The 11,529-nt window shown below is 35.8% G+C and overlaps 1 pseudogene; it reads right to left on the reverse strand.

Annotated features, from left to right (window-relative positions):
- Nucleotides 1–6,469: 6,469 nt before the first annotated feature.
- On the reverse strand, nucleotides 6,470–7,506 carry LOC126930815 (cytochrome c oxidase subunit 2-like; annotated as a pseudogene).
- Between the last annotated feature and the right edge of the window lie 4,023 nt (nucleotides 7,507–11,529).

The following is an 11,529-nucleotide window of genomic DNA, read 5'->3' on the forward strand; positions in this document are numbered from 1 at the left end:
CTCATTTTTTTTCTTATTTTTTCTTATTTCCATTGAGTTTGAGGCACTGAATTTAGAAACACTATTCAAATAATGACATAATTATTGTGACTTCTCCAAATTTCTGGGTAATATAATTTTTAATATTGGAGACTCATACTTGGTTGATCACTTTAATTGGTAGCCGTTTATTTTTGAAAATAAATATCGGTCATCCGCTATAACCTATTCCTACAAAGTGAGAAAATGTATATATGCCTCATAGAGATGAAAGGATATGGTATCAATTTCTTACATTACTACACATGTAAATACCTTGTAATTTTGCTCCCCAACTTAGCTCCCTCAAGGTGGAAATATATGGTCAGTAATATTACAAAAGGCCTCACACTTATTTTTCACTTATGGTATAGTAAATACATAAAATACATGCTGAAATAAAATCACATTTTTGGTGAAAATAAGGAAGGTTTTTATAAAAACAATTAATACCATGATTATTAGTTTTAGCAAAATACAGAGTCTTTAGTTCAATTTTAAGGGAGGTACATGGTCAGTGGGGCCTTCATGATGTCCTTACAAAGTTATTATAATTATTTTTGAGTTCTTCTTGGACTTTTCTTGTCTGAATAGAAGTTTATTCACACACTTGGAAGCTTATAGATAATGAATTAAGTGTTCAAGTTGTGAATTCCAATAAAAAACCCATTCCATAAGGAAGCCAAACAAAAAATATTCTTTTGAAATAATAAAAAAGAATGGAAAAACACATATTTAATATGTTTGTAATATATTATACAACAATAATCAAATGAACAATCCCAACCAATTCATACAGGTCTATATTTTACTTCATAGCTTATAATTATATTTACTCAAATTATATTGTGAATTTGTAAAAAATAAATTAAATACCAAATATTTTTGGTAATTGTTTAAAGAAAATATACTCCAGTAATAATTTTTTCATATAACTAACTGGAATTTTAAATTTTGTTTTGATTCTATAGGGCTTAACAAAATAGTAAGGATATCTTCATGAATGAATTTTTGTAGAGAATAAAACACAGTTCTTACAACTAACATGATTATAAAATTTCTACATGAGCCATTATGAGAACAAGTCTCCAGGAAATTTTTAAAAAGTGCCAAAAAAAGAAACCAGTATATAAAAGAACAGAAATAAGTAACATATGTATTATGGAAATACTTTCACTGCTTTTTAAAATGTTTCTTTGGTGTTAGACACAATATTTATTTTTAGACCTTCCAGTTTTAAATAGCACAATCAAGAAAAAAATTTCACCTTCTCTTTCAGAATGTTTAAATAATATTAGGAGATATCTGTAACCCCAAAGTATAATACAAAAAGAAAACTGTACAAATGCAATGAAGGTTAAGTAGAGGTATGGAAAGTCCATAAAGTTGACAGAGTTGAACTTCACATGAGCCCTGAAAACAGCTGTGGTTAAGAAATCCCCCCAACCTTTCCTATTATGGAAATGGCTTACCACAGAGAACCACCCTTCCTCGTGTGACTACTTAGACTTACTCCCCATTATTTTTCATGGTTTCCATAACACATATGGATGTCTCCCTGCTTTCCTGTGACAAGGATGAACAGATATCTTTCTCATTTTTTCTGAACCTAACAAAGGCAGACAAAGACCCTTTAACTTCCCATTCTTTGTCTGATGAATGATTAGCTGAACTGTTTTTTCTCTCTAAACAAGCTAGACACATAGATACACATTTCTTGTTTAGCTGACTCACAGAGATGTTCCTCAGTTGCAAAATTGATCCTCAATTTAAGTTATTTCAACTACACCTTGTCCACTGCTCCTTATAAAAGTGTAAGGCAAAGCATCCTGCTAAGATACTCTGTTCTGCACATCTGTGGTCTATGTCTATTACCATAGCCTGGATGAAATAAAATTCTTTACTTTTTCCATTTCTGTCTTTAAAATAGGGAGTATTCAAAGATGTGCATCTAATGAAATGAGACAGATGGGATTTCTGTGTATGACATTCAAGAGCACAGAGACATTAAATTATAAATCTCTTCTATAACACTTAAAATATTTTTTAACTTAAACAAATTGACCTAAAATGTTTGCCTTAATTGTCTCAATGTAAAATCTATCCTAATGTATGACTTATTTCATAGTGTAACTGTGAAAATTAAATGAGTTACTATATATCTGTATATCTACACATATCACTTAGAACTATACAAGGCACATAGTAAGCATTTTTGGAATGTGAGCTGTTATTATTATTGCTTCTAAATGTTAGTTAATATTGTTATTATTATTATTATTTATTTTATTTTTTTTTCTCTTAAGTGAGTCACACAACATGAAAGGAAAAAAAAAATCCAATTCAGAAAAATGGGATAAAATTGAGTTAGCCAGAAGTGAGAATATCCTTGAATGCCCTTTGAAGTGAGTGTGGAAGACTAAATTATGAATCACATAGAAAGTCAATTTATGTAAGATGGAGCAATAAATAGAATACAGGACAATCCCTCTAAATTATGAGCTTATATTTTAGGTATGAAAACTAGAAATTAATTTACATATATACACATTGTTATAAAAAGAATTCTTGTTTCCTTTGAAGGGGACCCTGACTCTACCTCTGTACAAACCTCATGGACGTAGCTGGTCCAAGAAGAATTAATCTCCTAAAAACATGAGTAATACTCAAATACAGACAAACAAAATACTCATTTATTTATTTGTTTATTCATTCAACCAACATTTTATGAGAATTCACTATCACCAGACTATATTTTAGTATATTAGTAAACAAAGACATCATGTTGCCTTTTGGCAACATTATTAACAATATAAACATCTTTGTTTATTAGTGTATTAAAATGTATTTGCATAGAATTTTCATCATACTGGAAAAGACAGATAATAAACAGCTAATACTCAGAGATAAACAATAAATATTAAAAGTGAATACATTTTATATTATGTTAGATACTGATAAGGACTGGAATAAAGATGAAAAAAGATGAGGAAAATGAGGAATGCTGATTAGTAGAAAGTGGAGATACTTGAAGTATAATATTAAATAGGATGATCAGGATAATCTTTCTTGGATAGATGAGATTCACATGAAGATTTGCAGAATATAAGGCAATTAACCAAGTGGACGTGTTGAAGAATATGCAAGGTTGAGACAACAGCTGGAGCAAAAACCCTAAGATGAAAATACACTGTGTTTGAGGAAGAATAAGGGAACTGAAAGAAATGAGAAAGACTTTACAACTGAATTTGTGATTTGACAGGAATGCTATGGCTAGTCTTCTAATAATAGAAAAAGGAGGAACTGTTAGAAGGATAAATTTAATTTAAGAGAGTGAGAGAGAGGTAAAGGTAGCCGATATCAGTGTGCATTGGTGAGAAGTGTTCAAGTTCTGGATGTATTTTAAATATGAAGGCAAGAAGGCTTCCTGAGTGATTGGAGTGTGGTGCAGCATGAGAGAAAAGAGAATAGTCGAGTATAATTCCAAGATTATTGATGTTAGAAACGGAAAAACTAAAGTTACTAATGATTGAGGGTAAATATTAGAATTAAGAGGGTAAATATTGGATTTCATTATGGACATGCTGAGATTTAGATGTCTAGAAGTTACCCGAAATAAGCATGTGTAGAGATTTTTATAAGTCTTTGAAGAGATGTCTGAGATATAAATATAAAAGTGTCATGTACATTGTGTTTAAACAATGAAACTGAATTTAATAACCAAAGGTTATTTTAAAGAGTGAAAATGGGCAATATTTCCACACTGGAAACTAAATACATCTTTATGGAAATATTTGTTCATAAAAACTTAAGAATAAATTCCTTGTTAATTTTTTCCAGAATGTTTTCAAGGTAGGAGAAAAAAAAATCATATAAAGAATTAGTAAGACTAATACAAAGACAAATAAAATAGGCCTATTTTTAAAAGAAACAAAAGCAAATCTCAAAATTCTACAAATATATTTAAAACATATTTGAAATTCATTAATGAAAGAAATAGCAACATATTCATTATCTTGATAGATTTTAACAACAAAATATAGCATATAGATAAAAAAAGTCGAGTAGAATTTATTTACAAAAAATAATAATAACAAATCATGTGTAATCAGATGACCTAAACAAATTCCAGCAGAGTTGGAAAGAGTGTAAGTTGAACTAAAACAATTGAAAAGGGATTCAAGAAGCCTAAATAACTTCAAGATATTCATATCCACAGGATTCAATAATATATACTCAGGGATACTCAAAGTGTTGTCTGCCCTATCATATCACATTAGCCAATTAGTTTTAATGGAAACTGAAAGAAGGTGAGTATTGCAAGTTAAAATGATGAAAAGAACACAGTTGAATAATTAATCACTCACATAAGTACAGAACAGCCAGCCTAATTTTACTTCTAGACATGAATAGTAAGGTGAAAGGTAAAACAACAAATAATTCAAGAAATAATTCAGGGATTATTTAAATACAAATACTAAAAATTGATTTGATTTTGTCCCTTTGATTGTTCCCTTCCTCTTTAAAATTTCTGAAAAAGCTTTTTTTTCTAAATTTATACTGTTAAATACTTTAAATAAGCACCATTTAAAAAAATCTCAAGTTATCTTTCATGTTTACAACTATTTCACACAGAAGTAATTGGGTATTGAGAGACTGAGAACTGATATTCTCATAAACTTTCTTAAAGTAGATTTGTTTTGCTTCAAAATTAGTTCTTATTTCATTGTATACAACTGTCTTCAAAAGGAATGTGGGTGATTCTAATTTTGTGAAAATATAATTATGTAAACTATGAAGTATGTAGAAGACCAACAGACTTATTCATTGGTCAAAGAATAAACAAACTAAAAATGAGAAGGAATAATTTCCTTTTTTAATCTTCCCTTCATTAATAAATGCTTTTCAACTACTTTAATAAGTAAAACAAGTGTATCTGAACTTCTGCAAAACTACTGCTTTTGAGAATGGAATAATTGGTATAAAAATCAACAACAAAATTATCCAGCTGGCTATTTGATATTTTTGATGACAAAAGGTAGTTTTATTGAAAGCTTTGCCTTTTTGCTAGTAACATTTTATTAGCCAAATAGAATAAAATAAATTATGTCAGTGTAAGAGTGAGATGCTTATCAAGACCACAATTTCAGAAACTAAACATGTAGGAAACATTCCATTTGCTCCAGAAACACTGTGTGTCATGGTTGTTGTAATGTATCAGTATTTATAAAACTTATCATTTTTTCTAACACCAGCACTAAATTCCCTCTAGTTACAGTAATAGCCTGGTTGATTCCACCTTTCATCCACAAAGATTATTTTTATGTATATTTGATGGAAAATATTAAATAAGCCAATCCCTGCTCCCGCCTGAACATTTGATGTTGCTTGTGAGAGCTATGCATATATCTAGGTGATCCTGACAACTCCCAGCTTTCATGTGACTGGATGAAAAGTCGCAGGGCACTTGGAGTCTTGAGGTTGAGGTAAGTTCAATCAAAACATGTTGAAGCAATCCTGAGTGTGAAGGTGAAAAACAGAAGACCATATAAATTACAGTGCGGATGACTTTAACCAAGTGACTCCCTTCTCTCCCGCTTTCTTAAATAAGCAGATGTCAACTATATCCAAACTCTAGAAAGAACCAATTAATATCCATACAATATCTGTTTTGTTAGTGCATGTGTGTCTGCATCAGAACATATAAACACACACACACGCAAATGCAGAATGATAAACCTTTGGAAGAGAAATAGAATAAAACCTTTATTTTCAAGCTTGTCAGAAAATCTACCTTATTAAGCAATGGCCTGTTTACAGTGTTTATATTCTAAATGTTTTCTGTTAAACACTTGCACATGATGCTCAAAAGTTATAAATTATAAATAAAATCCAGAGCAGTCTAACTGATACTCATATTTCATTTATAGTTTGGAAAATGGTCCTTTTACAGAATTGATCATTCAATGCTTAACTAATAGGCAAATACTATTTTTTTTTTCTTTTTTACTGTTAAGGAAAAATGTTTAGATGCATTAAGGCCACATGATTAAGTGGCTGTTACCAAATTCTGAAATGTATAACCTCAAAATGTATTTGTAACTGCAGATTAATGTTTGAAAATAAGACTTCTTGACTATTTTCAAAATATTTCTAAAAATCATACTTTATTATTTGCTCCCTAACACTATAATTTCCTATAGATAAGGACCAGTACTTTGAAAAGAAGATCATGAAAAGCCACATATTTTAAAAACATGAATGTTATTGTGAAAAATTACTTTGAATATTAGTGATAAAGTAAAAAAATGGGGCATTTCACTGTAGGGGGTGTGTCCCCCGTCTTTAACTTAAAAGGTTAATGCTAGGGCAGCTATACAGTGGGTTTGTAGAGTATTTTGAGGGTTTATGAGGGGGGGATGCTGGGAGGAAGGAAGGGAAATGGGGTTATTTACAGGGTAAATACGGGCCCTATTTCAAAGATTTTTAGTGGGATTAGTTCTGCGACAATTGGCATAAAGCTATGGTTTGCGCCGCAGATCTCTGAGCATTGTCCGTAATAGACGCCTGGTCGTGTGGCCGTGAAAACGGTTTGATTTAGGCGTCCAGGTACCGCATCTGTCTTTAGGCCTAGTGTGGGGATAGCTCATGAATGCAAGACGTCTTGAGATGTAATTATTATACGTACAGGGGCTTCAATTGGGAGGACTACTCGATTGTCAACTTCTAGGAGTCGGAGGTCCCCTGGGTTTAAGAATAGCGGGGGTAGTATGTAGGAGTTGAAAATTAGGCCTCCATAGTCCGTGTATTCGTAGGTTCAGTATCATTGATGTCCAATTGATTTGATGGTGAAGGATGGGTCGTTGACTTCATCTGTCAGGTATAGGATGCGCAAGGATGGAAGGGCAATTAGAATTAGGATAATTGCGGGTAAAATAGTTCAAATAGTCTCTATTTCCTGGGCGTCTGTGATGTTAGTATTGGTTAGTTTTGTTGTGAGCGTTGAGAGCAAGGCATATAACACTAGGAGGCTAATTAAAGATATGGCTATAAAAGCGTGGTCATGGAAGGTAATTAACTCCTCTATAATAGGAGATGCGGCGTCTTGTAGGCTTAGTTGAACTGGGTGGGCCATATAAGATATATAGGGTTTGGCCTATGATTTAGCTTTGACAAAGCTATGAAATGACTTTTCTAATATCTTGTTGAAAAAGTTATAGGGGCTATAAGACTGGCTTGAAACCGGTCCTAGGGGGTTCGACTCTCTCCTTTTTCACTTAGTTTAATATAGGCTGGTTCTTCGAATGTGTGGTAAGGTGGAGGGCAGCCATTTAGTCATTCTAGGCTAGTAAGGGGTTGCTCGATTAGTAGTACTTTACGTTTTGAAGCAAAGGCTTCTCAGATCATGTAGATTATTAAGATTACTGCTACTAGTGAGATGAAGGAGCCTATAGATGACAGGATGTTTCATGTGGTGTAGGCGTCGGGGTAATCAGAATAGCGTCGAGGCATTCCGGATAGGCCAAGGAAGTGTTGTGGAAAGAAGGTTAAATTTACGCCTACGAATATAATGATGAAGTGGGCTTTGGCACAGGTTTGGTTCAGTGTATAGCCTGAGAATAAAGGAAATCAATGTACAAAGCCTCCTATAATAGCAAATACAGCTCCTATTGATAAAACATAATGGAAGTGGGCGACAACGTAGTATGTATCGTGTAGTACGATATCTAGGGATGAGTTTGCTAGGATGATGCCGGTTAAACCCCCTATAGTAAATAGGAAGATAAAGCCTAGGGCTCAAAGTATTGCTGGGGACCATTTGATGTTGCCTCCACGAAGTGTAGCAAGCCAGCTAAAAACTTTCACACCAGTGGGGATTGCAATGATTATAGTGGCGGAAGTGAAGTAAGCTAGTGTGTCTACGTCTATGCCAACTGTAAATATGTGGTGGGCTCATACAATAAAGCCTAAAAACCCAATTGATATTATGGCTCAAACTATGCCCATATACCCAAACGGTTCTTTTTTTCCAGAGTAGTAGGCTACAATGTGAGAGACTATTCCAAAGCCGGGAAGAATGAGGATGTAGACTTCGGGGTGACCAAAGAATCAAAATAGATGTTGGTATAGGATAGGGTCTCCTCCTCCAACAGGGTCAAAGAAGGTAGTATTGAGGTTGCGATCTGTTAGCAGTATGGTAATGCCAGCGGCTAAGACTGGTAGAGAGAGGAGTAGAAGGATAGCTGTGATTAAGATTGATCAGACAAATAAAGGGGTTTGGTATTGGGATAGTGCGGGGGTTTTATGTTGATAATAGTGGTAATAAAGTTGATGGCTCCTAAGATAGAGGAAATACCTGCTAAGTGGAGGGAGAAGATGACTAAATCTACAGAAGCTCCCGGGTGGGAGAAGTTTCCTGCTAAAGGGGGATATACTGTTCAGCCTGTTCCCGCGCCAGCTTCTACTACGGCTGATGCTATTAGTAGCAGGAAAGAAGGAGGGAGGAGTCAGAAGCTTATATTGTTTAGACGGGGAAATGCTATGTCGGGGGCGCCGATTATTAAGGGCACTAGTCAGTTCCCAAACCCTCCAATTATAATGGGCATCACTGTAAAGAAAATTATAATGAATGCATGAGCCGTTACAATAACGTTGTAGATGTGGTCGTTGCCTAATAGGTTACCGGGTTGGCCTAGTTCAGCTCGAATGAGAAGGCTCAGGGCAGTGCCTATGACTCCAGCTCATGCACCAAATAGTAAGTACAGGGTTCCAATGTCTTTATGGTTTGTTGAAAAGAGTCAACGATTAATGAGCATGGGTGGTAAAATGGCTGAGTAAGTGTTAGGCTGTAAACCTAAAGATGGGGGTCTAGTCCTCCTTTTACCAGCCCCGAGGTGATTTTCATGTTGAATTGCAAGTTCAAAGGAGTAGTTTTAGAGTTTCTGCCGGGGCTTCTCCCGCCTTTTTTTTCCTGCGGCGGGAGAAGTGGGTCAAAGCCAGTCGGTTAGGGTGCTTAGCTGTTAACTAAGTTTTTGTGGGTTCGAATCCCATTGATCTAGTAAGGGCTTAGCTTAATTAAAGTAGTTGATTTGCGTTCAATTGATGCAGAGTAGGTGTTTGCAGTCCTTGTGTACTTCAGAAATTAAGTGTTTTTACTTACTGAGGGCTTTGAAGGCTCTTGGTCTTGTTTAACCTAAATTTCTAGTGAGTGGTTAATATTAGGGGAGAGATTGGTAGTAAGAGAGTAGAGGTGATGATGAGTGGGGAGATAAGGAGTGTGGGTTTTGTATTTTCGAGTTGTCATGTTATTTTTGTGTTGTTGGATGTGGGGAATAGTGTTAGGGAGGTGGTGTAGATTAGGCGTATGTAAAAGTATAGGTTAAGTAGGATTATGATAGTTATAATAGAGGGGATGAGGAAGTTGTTGTTCATTGTGAGTTCTTGGATGATGATTCATTTGGGTAAGAAGCCGGTTAGAGGGGGTAAGCCTCCTAGGGATATGAGAATGGGTGCTGTTAGTGGTGCTAGGTGGGCTGATTTGTTTCAGGTGCGGGATAGTATGAGGGTTGTGGTACTTGAGCTTAAGTTAAAGGTCAGGAATATGGTAGTTGTTAGGATAATATATATAGTCAAGTAAAGAATTGTAGTTGTTGGGTTGTATACTAGTGTTATCATTATTCAGCCCATGTGTGTGATTGAAGAGTATCCTAGGATTTTGCGTAATTGTGTTTGGTTTAGACCCCCTCAGCTGCCTACTGCGATGGATAGGGTGGAGAGGATTATGAGGATGTGGGTGTTGATTGACGGGTGAATTTGGTATATGATTGAGATGGGGGCTAGTTTTTGTCATGTAAGAAGGAGTAGGCCGGAGGTTAGGGGTGTTCCTTGAGTGACTTCTGGAACTCAGAAGTGGAAGGGAGCCATTCCTAGTTTTATGGCGAGGGCAGTTGTTATTATTAGGGATGGGGGTTGATTGATGTAACTTGTTGTTGTTCAGCATCCTGATAGTAGGTTGTTGGAGATGATTGCTATTATGAGGATTATAGATGCGGTGGATTGTATTAAGAAATATTTGACAGCAGCTTCTGTAGAGCGGAGATTTGTTTTTTTTATTAGGATTGGAATGAAGGCTAGTATGTTTATTTCTAGGCCTGTTCAGGCGAGAAATCAGTGTGAGCTTAGTGTTGTGATAAGTGTGCCTGTAATTATTGTGGTGTAGATAATGGGTTGAGCTAGTGGGTTAATTAGTACGGGAAGGATGTGACCAACATTTTCGGGGTATGGGCCCGATAGCTTGCTTAGCTGACCTTACTTTAGGATAGAGTGTGTGGGGTAGCACGGAGAAGTTTGGATTCTCAGGGGTAGGTTCGATGCCTACAGTCCTAGAAATAAGAGGGTTGGGGCCTCTATTATTTACTCTATCAAAGTAACTCTTTTGTCAGACATATTTCTAGGTTTGAGGGGGAATGCTGGAGATTGCGATGGGTGTTGAGGTGGATCATATAAGTAGTGCTAGTGTGAGTGGGAGGAAATTTTTTCATAGTAGGTGTATAAGTTGGTCATAGCGGAATCGGGGGTATGTTGCCCGGATTCACAGGAATAGGGAAGTTAGGAAGAGTGTTTTGGTGGTGAAGCATGTTGTGAATAGTTCTGGTGAGTGAATAGGGTAGAATGTGCCTAGGAAAATTGTGGTTGTTAGGGCGTTTATCATGATGATGTTTATGTATTCGGCTATGAAGAATAGGGCGAATGGACCTGCAGCGTATTCAAAGTTAAAGCCTGATACTAATTCTGATTCGCCCTCTATGAGGTCAAAAGGAGTTCGATTTGTTTCTGCTAATGTAGAGGTAAATCATATTATGGCTAGGGGCCATGATGGTAGGAGGAGTCACAGATGTTCTTGCGTTGTGATGAGTATATTGAGGTTGAATGAGCCGCTTATTAGTAGGACTGATAACAGGATAATAGTGAGGGTGACTTCGTATGAAATTGTTTGGGCGACGGCTCGTAGGGCTCCGATTAGGGCGTAGTTTGAGTTTGATGCTCATCCTGATCATAGGATGGAGTAGACGATTAGGCTGAGTATGGCTAGGATGAATAGGAGTCCTAGGTTGAAGTTGATTAGAGCGTTGGGTATAGGGAGGGGGGTTCATAGGAGGAGGGTAATGAAGAAGGCCAGGGCGGGTGCGACAGCATAGAGGATGGTAGTAGATGTCGAGGGTTTTATGGGTTCTTTAGTGAAGAGTTTTATAGCATCAGCGAAGGGTTGTAATAGTCCATATGGACCTACAACGTTAGGACCTTTTCGTAGCTGTATATAGCCTAGTAGCTTTCGCTCAACGAGTGTGAGAAATGCTATGGCAGCTAGTGTGGGTATGATTAGAAGTAAGAGGTTTACTGTGGTCACGGTGTTAAGAAGAGGAGTTGAACCTCTGGTTACAAAGTTTTAAGTTTTATGCAATTACCGGGCTCTGCCATCTTAACAAACCCTGTTTTCGGGTGGAATGTGTG

Source organism: Macaca thibetana, chromosome 11 (genome assembly GCF_024542745.1).
Source record: "Macaca thibetana thibetana isolate TM-01 chromosome 11, ASM2454274v1, whole genome shotgun sequence".
In the NCBI taxonomy this organism is placed as follows: Eukaryota; Metazoa; Chordata; class Mammalia; order Primates; family Cercopithecidae; genus Macaca; species Macaca thibetana.